The sequence below is a fragment of the Cricetulus griseus genome, chromosome 5 (assembly GCF_003668045.3).
Source record: "Cricetulus griseus strain 17A/GY chromosome 5, alternate assembly CriGri-PICRH-1.0, whole genome shotgun sequence".
Lineage (NCBI taxonomy): Eukaryota > Metazoa > Chordata > Mammalia > Rodentia > Cricetidae > Cricetulus > Cricetulus griseus.
This window is the reverse complement of record NC_048598.1, coordinates 130,871,147-130,878,537: the sequence shown is the minus strand read 5'-3', so window position 1 is coordinate 130,878,537 and position 7,391 is coordinate 130,871,147. Positions and strand designations below refer to the sequence as shown.

At 40.2% G+C, this 7,391-nt stretch overlaps 1 protein-coding gene across 1 annotated transcript in view; it reads left to right on the top strand.

Moving 5' to 3' along the window:
* The first annotated feature begins 1,939 nt into the window (after positions 1 to 1,939).
* Pcnx4 (pecanex 4) overlaps positions 1,940 to 7,391 on the top strand; it is a 39,875-nt gene continuing 34,423 nt past the window's right edge. Inside the window, exon 1 of the mRNA XM_027418229.2 lies at positions 1,940 to 2,094. The gene's annotated coding sequence lies outside the window, so the exon portion shown is untranslated. The remainder of the gene's footprint in view (positions 2,095 to 7,391) is intronic.

The following is a 7,391-nucleotide window of genomic DNA, read 5'->3' as shown; positions in this document are numbered from 1 at the left end:
AGTACTAGATATTCAACTCTTCACTTTAAAACAAAAACTAGAATGACTTGGACACTTAGAGATCATTCTAGAGTTATTAGCTGGCTTAAATCCAACACTGTTTTGTCTTAAGAAATAGAGAGGTCGGAGAAGTAGAAAATGAAATCATCTAATTTGTAGAACTGTCAAAACACATTTATCAATTAAGTTTGAGACAACGAGAAAGGGGAAAGTAAGATAAAGAAGCCATTTACTCCAGAGACTGGTTGAAATTCTACTAGCTGAGAGTCAAGGATTTTCCTGAGCCACCGCTCCAGACCCCCACAGAAGTGTTTTGTAATTAAGATATGCATGTTGGGGTTTTTTAAAGATAAGCTATTGTGCATTTAGTAACCCACAATATAATAAGGTAAAATTTTAATGTATGTTGAGAAGCTGAAAGAGTTGTTTTGACATTTGAGGTCAGATAGCCCAGCAAGAAAAGAATCCCAGAAGAATTAAAATTTCCTGTGAAGACTGCCTACAGAGAGACAATACTCCTTTTTTAGGGACGCATTTCAAATATGAATGTTTAAATATCTGCAAGTCATGCTTAGGACCTGAGTATTCATGACCTCACTCTTTTCCAAAAATACATAAATCTGAAAAGTTCTGGGACTCTAACAAACAAGACTATAAACATATTTTTCAAAATACCCTTTTAACCTATCAGCTGTATTAGATCCAATGGACATCAGTAACCTGCTTATGTCACTCCACTTTCGTAGCATAGCTTTCTGTGTAAGCTCAGACATCACCAAAATCATATATGTGACCATGTAAAGGGAAAAGTCCCCACACTTTCGTGTGTCTTACCTTGTCATTGAGCATACCTATTAACCCCTGCACTTTATGATAAAATCATTAACAAACTCTCAACTCTGCTTCATACAGGCCCACCCTGAAATTTTTTGATCTCTGAAAAGAACTCGGGTTGCTAAGGTGGCTATGCACAACCTGTGTCCCTGGCCCCTGGCCCACTGTCACTGATAAGTTCACTATTATATGAATATAGTTTATAATGTCCCCAAAGTATTATACTATGAAGAGTAAAAACATGTGGGACGGTGGTGTCACACGCCTTTAATCCCAGCACTCCAGCACTCCGGAGGCAGAGGCAGGAGAGGATCTCTGTGTGTTCAAGATCAGCCTGATCTACTGAGTGAGATCCAGGACAGCCAGGGCTACACAAAACAGTGAAATACTGTCTGGGGGGGGGGGGGGAGGTGAAAACATTTGAATTGAGATCGTGTATGTAACAAATATACACATTGTTTAAAACGTTTTGAGAATCACCGATATATGACACAAAAATAGACACATATAGTTGGAAAGATGGTACCAAGACTTGCTGTGGTCATGAACCTTCATTTTGTAAACAGGAAAAGGCAGTATCTAGTAGTGCAAGACAACAAGGGTATTTGGTTTCAAATCTAAGTAGAATAGGCACGTGGTGCCATTTAAAAGCATTCAGAATCCCGAGGCTGTTGTCTGGCTTTAGTTCTGTGGTCATTAATGTTGGTCTCAGGACCCTAGTGGATTGAACTCCTATTACATTCTTGAGTCATGGGTCTGCCAATCTTGGAGCTCCTAGGCTCCCAAAATAGTAGTCTGGAGGCTCGCAGCGCAGGAACATTTCGTCACCAAGGCAACCACGTTCTTGCGTCTGAGCGTAGCCCGGGTCAGAGCTCAGAGGTGGTGCTTAGGATGGATGTTCAAGGACCTGAGTGGCAGTCGGATCCTAGCGAAGCCCACAGCTCTAGGCCCCGGCGCGGAGCAAACACCGCCCACCCCGCTCCCCTGCGCTGTGCACGGGAACCCACCTCCCGCCGGGTCGTGCCGACGGGGGCGGAGCGAGACGCCCAGCCCCGCCTCCGAGCGCGCGTGCGCACTGCCTCCTGGGAGGCGGGAGCGCAGTTGATGTTAGCCATGGAAACGCGAGCGGTCCTGGAGGCCCCGGGTCAGCTGCTGGTGCCGGCCGCATCCATCGTCGGGAGGGAGCTCCCAACCGACCTCCCCAGGGGAGATGTGGTCCCGGGACGCCCTCGCGTCGCCCCTCCCCTCGGGTGACTCCAGGTAAAGTCCGTCCCAGACACACCTGGGGCTTCGTTGCTGCCTTAGTTTCCACGCGTGGATACCACCCGGTTCTTTCAGCTTTTATTTCCTCAGCAGACGTCTTCCGATCTCTGTTTGAAAGCTTTTAAATGCAACTGTTGCTCTTTTTTTATGTCCAGGGTGAACCGAATTGATAGAGGTAGTGACCCATTGTGGTTTTTAACCGGGCAGCAAATTTTGCACCCCGTGGAGCTGCGTTTTCTTTCTGAGAGGCCTTTGTGAAATGGAGTGTCCCTTTGGCCCTGATGAGGCATGAGCATGTTACCCAGATCAAGATCAAGGACTGTGCCCCTTAGGTAGAGTTCACTGTTTCTTGGTTCTCTCATCTCAAACCCTCCTCCCCCAAATTGCTCATTCTTGGCCGCCTGGATACATATATAGCTCGTTTGTCAGGTTTTTCTGTCTCCTTATAATCCTTTGCGAGTCAAAGACCAGAATTTATGTAAATGAATCCCATTCCCGTTTGTTATTTATTAGGCCTCCGAATTACCTGATCTGTGCCTCCTATTTCCCCCTTACTCATTTTTTCACTATTGCTTTATTTTTTTTTCATTAAGTTCCTGCATTTAGAGAGAACATTCATATTTCTATCCACTTACAACCACTCTCATTAGCCCATCATTTCTTACAGCATCCAGTTCAGATATTGCCATTTTAATAACTTAACAGTTTGGGGCCCATGCTGTCTACAAGTTTTACCTTTCCTATCGAATGAGATGCTTGTTGACTGTTAACTTCTGTGGAAAATCTCGGGCAGGGAACTTTTTCATCTTCCTCTGTAAGAGCTTTCTTGAGGTACAACTCATTATCTGGAAGTATACAACTCATTGGTGCAAGTGTATTGACAGAATTGCACAACCATTGCTACAGTCAATTTTGGAACAATTTGATTACTTCAAAAAACCAAAACAAAACATAGTTTTAGCTCCTTTTCCTCACCTTTTCCCAATATTCCTGCCCACTTTAGTTCTTGGCAATCACTAATCTATTTTCTTTTTGTCTCTACAGATTTATTCTAGGTGTTCCATATAAACAGAACCTTAAAATATCTGATTTGAATGCGTGCTTTTAGCTTCTTTCACCTTAAAGGAATGTTTTTCAAGTTCACCCATGTCAGAGCTTTATTACTTCATTATTGTTTATTTTATAAAAGTCTATTATGCAGATGCGGGTCATTTATTTGTCCTTTTAGCCATTAATAGACACTGAGTTTTTTTCCTTTTGGCCAGTAATAATATACTGTGTACATTTTGTATAAGTTTTTGTTCAGGCATGTTTTCATTTCTCTTGGATATAATAACCTGGTAATAGAGTAGGTGAGTTATATGCTAATCCTCTTGTTTAGGCTTTTCAGAAACTGCCAAGGTTTTCCAAGGCACTGCACCACTACATCCCCACCAGACGTGTTTGAAGGTTTTAAGTTAACCTCACCAGTATTTGTTTTTGTCTTTCATTTTTGTTTTAGCCACTCAAGGAAATTCAGAGTATCTCATGGTAGACTTGGTTTGCTTTTCCTTATGTCAGATTTCATTCCCAAGTCCATCTGGCCCATCACCCAGAAATTGTCGATTCTTATCCTTAGTTCATCTTTTAAAACCCAAGTTGTATTTTCATCATTGAATTAGAAGAATTCATTATATATTCTAAATACAAATCTCTACTTAATAGCCTTTTACTATTCTGTAAATTGGTTTTTTCACTTCCCTGATAGTGAGGACTCTTGAATATACTTTTTCAAGAGTGTTAGGTGCCAGTGCCCTCATGCAAGCTTAGGTATCAGGTTTTACATTTTTACACTTTGTAGATTCCTTTCAAATCCACCACTCAAGAATCCTCAAAGCAAACTGTACTTTTGTTTGATAATAGGTTGGTATGGTTTAAAACCTTAGTTTGCCACTAGTTAACGTTGTAACTTAGTTGTCAATATTGTTGGTTCTCGATTTTTTGTACAGTTATTTCTAGTGATTTCTATGAGTGTCAGGCTTGACGCTGATGATACCTTTTTTGAGAGAAAAGGTTATCAAACCAATTGAATTTATTAGAGTGAGTGAGAAATGGGAGGGTAGTCAGAATCTTTAGCTTTTTCTTTCCATTTTAATTGTCCATGAGTAGTAGGATGCTGTTGTGCTGGCTTAATTTTGTGTCAACTTGACACAGGCTAGAATCATCAGAGAGAAGGGAGCCCTAAACACCTCTGTAAGCCTGGGCTACAGACAAACCTGTAGATCTTTTTAAAAGTATGTGATTGAATGGGGAGGGCCTGTTGTAGTCTGTATTTACCAGAAAAGACTGTTTGGACATGGGTTTAAGCCAATGGAAAGTCTTTATTAGCTGGCCATTAACTTGCACTGGTGTTTGGGATCCCAGTGTAACCCCAAACCTTTCTCAGGGTGATCTTTTAAGCACAAAATCCATGTCCTGGGTTGACACACTTCAGTTAACAAGAAGAGTTAGCAAGAAGCATAACTACAGAAGCCAAAAAGCAAGGTACTAACCTTGCTTTACATTTTAGAGACTTTCCCATAACTATGGACTTCGATGGATTAGGACTTTGTTTTAGTTTTGGCAGGTGGTGTTGTCTACCCTCTGAGTTTTACAGCCTGAATGATACTTTCATCATGGAGTCAATTTTGTCAAGGTCTGAGGGCCTGCTAAGGTCTGCGTCCCTGTTACAGGCTCAACTCACTGCATCAGCTCCTGCCTCCAGGTTCCTGCCCTGTGTGAGCTCCTGGCCTGACTTCCTTTCACAACAAACAGTGATATGGAAGTGTAAACCAAATCAACCCTTTTCTCCCCAAATTGCTTTAGTTATGGTGTTTCATCCTTACAATAGCAGCCCTAACTAAGACAGCTGTTAACTTATATTTTGGTGTTATACACTGGGAAAGTAAAACAGCACAACTCATTATACTACTTGTGAGGCATTGCCAATTTGAACTGTCTGGTCTCCGTAGGTGGAGGAGATGGGTTATTAAGGGTTAAACCTAAGGCTCCATACATGCATGTTAAGCCGTTTCCTCAGACCTCTTTTTAACTTTTCAAAAATTTGAAACAGGTGTCAATATTACCCAGGCTGACCTTGAACCTGAGATCTTCATGCATTAGCCTCCCAAGTAGCAGAAATGAGGTCTATGCCACTTTGCTTGTAGTTATTTTTACAGACCAGTCCTATGGATTTATTGGGGATGGGAGGAGAACACAAAACAAACAAGCAAAAAACCTCTTTGAAGACCTTCTTAATGTCCTAATAAATGCCATCAGTTCAAAGAAATATAATGACTCTTTTCTTTCCATGGTGGATGGAGGAGGAAGCCACACATGCTCCATGAGCCACAGTGCACTGTGTGTGTGTGTGTGTGTGTGTGTGTGTGTGTGTGTGTGTGTGTGTGTGTGTTATACATGCGCATCGAAGTCTTTTTAAAGACTCTTGAAGAATTTAGTGTTTGTTCATGATGTGGCATTCAGTTAGGATCCCTAGAGTAATGTACAGAATTGAGTGGCAGCTGGCGTCGTATCTGTGCATTCCAACAGGTGCACTCAGCAGTTTACACTTAACTACCTCCACATCTTACACTTAACTCTCCACATCTGTGTACTTCTGTGCTCTAGTGGTTACAAGTGACTTTTATCTAAGAAATGGAGAATTGTGTTGTTTTACAGTTTTGAGTACAGTGGTATGGGTCATTTTGTTTCTGTACTGGTCACAAAGTATTTGTTTTGAAATTAGTAAATGCAGTGATGCTTGAAAAAGTAAACCTTTGGTATATTTTCTTTCAAAATTTATGAAATATAGAAACATGGATGAGTACGTTGTATCCATAGAATAATAGTAATGACACATTTTTAAAAATAAACCTAAATAAAATCGAGACAATTGCCAAAAATGCTATTTAGGAATTTCTTTCTTTCTTCTGGCCTTAGAGAAATGTATGTGGTGTGCACATACATATATTCAAACTACTACTTCTTGTTGTGTTTTTCTTTGTTTCAAGGGATTTAGTCACTATCATGTGATTGATGAGTTGTGGTTTTGGTAACTAAGAATTCCCTCTCAGCAGATTGCCAGTTTGTACCATTTTTTTACTCCTGTGGGAATTTTATGACTCAGATTCCAAATACAGCAACATCTCCGAGTCTGTTTAGTTGGCTGGGTTTCAGAGTAGCATATGAAGAGAGCATATGGCCTAAATCAGTGTTGTGGTGCCATCTTCATCACAGCTTTTGTTTCCTCAGGCTTGCGCTAGTTTTATTTGAGCGTGCTAGAGGTAGGGACCATGTAAACGTTATCTGACCCTCCAGAGACTAACAGTTCTTCAGAAGCATATGCAAGATTGTTTGCAGGGAATGAGTTCAGTTGTTTTGGTTGTATTTATACATAATCCAGGTTGGCATTTAGAATATTTCTCCACATAAATGTAGTTGATGGTACCTCAAAAAATATTTTAAATCCTTAAATCTTTTTAAACTTCTATGGCCTAGAATGAATATTAGAAGTTAACTGGACCTGCTTATTATATAATTTTTGCCATAGTGATCATTAATGAATTGTTAGGAAGTAGAAATCAATTTTTAAAATCTTTACAACCTTATTTAAACATATTTATGATTTAGCTGGTCTGTGGTGGCGCATGACTTTAATCCCAGCACTCAGGAGGGAGAGGCAGGTGGATCTCTGTGAGTTCGAGACTAGCCTGGTCTTCAAGAGCTAGTTCCAGGACAGCCTTCAAAACCACAGTTTTTTTTCTGCCTATAAAGTTTCATAATTTTTTCTTTTCATGGGAGCCTACTCCAAGATTATGAGTGGTACCGAATGAGCTGTTTTAACTGCTCCCCAGAAGTTTTAGAAATGATTAGCCTGGGTCATGAAAGTTAACTAAAATTACTGACTAGAGAAAGGAAAGGAGGACATTGTAGGCAAAAGACATGAGAAGAGGCATCTAGGAGGAAAAGCACAGGAGATGCTCACAGGACATGGGATTGAGAGCTGTAGAGGACATTTAGTAATTTGAAGAAGTAGTAAATGTTACAAAATAGTTTACTTAATATTCTTATCAAACTTTTAATACGTATACAAGTGATAGCCAGCCTTCTAATACACAGATAAATATACTTTTTAATACAAATGCCACCAGCAATTTATTAATTTTACTTTTGGTATTTCATAAGTGTCTTTCCATGTTTCTCTGTTGACATTTGATTATTTAAAAAAGTTGAGAACTACTAGGAGGAAAATGAATATGGTTACTATGATAAATAAT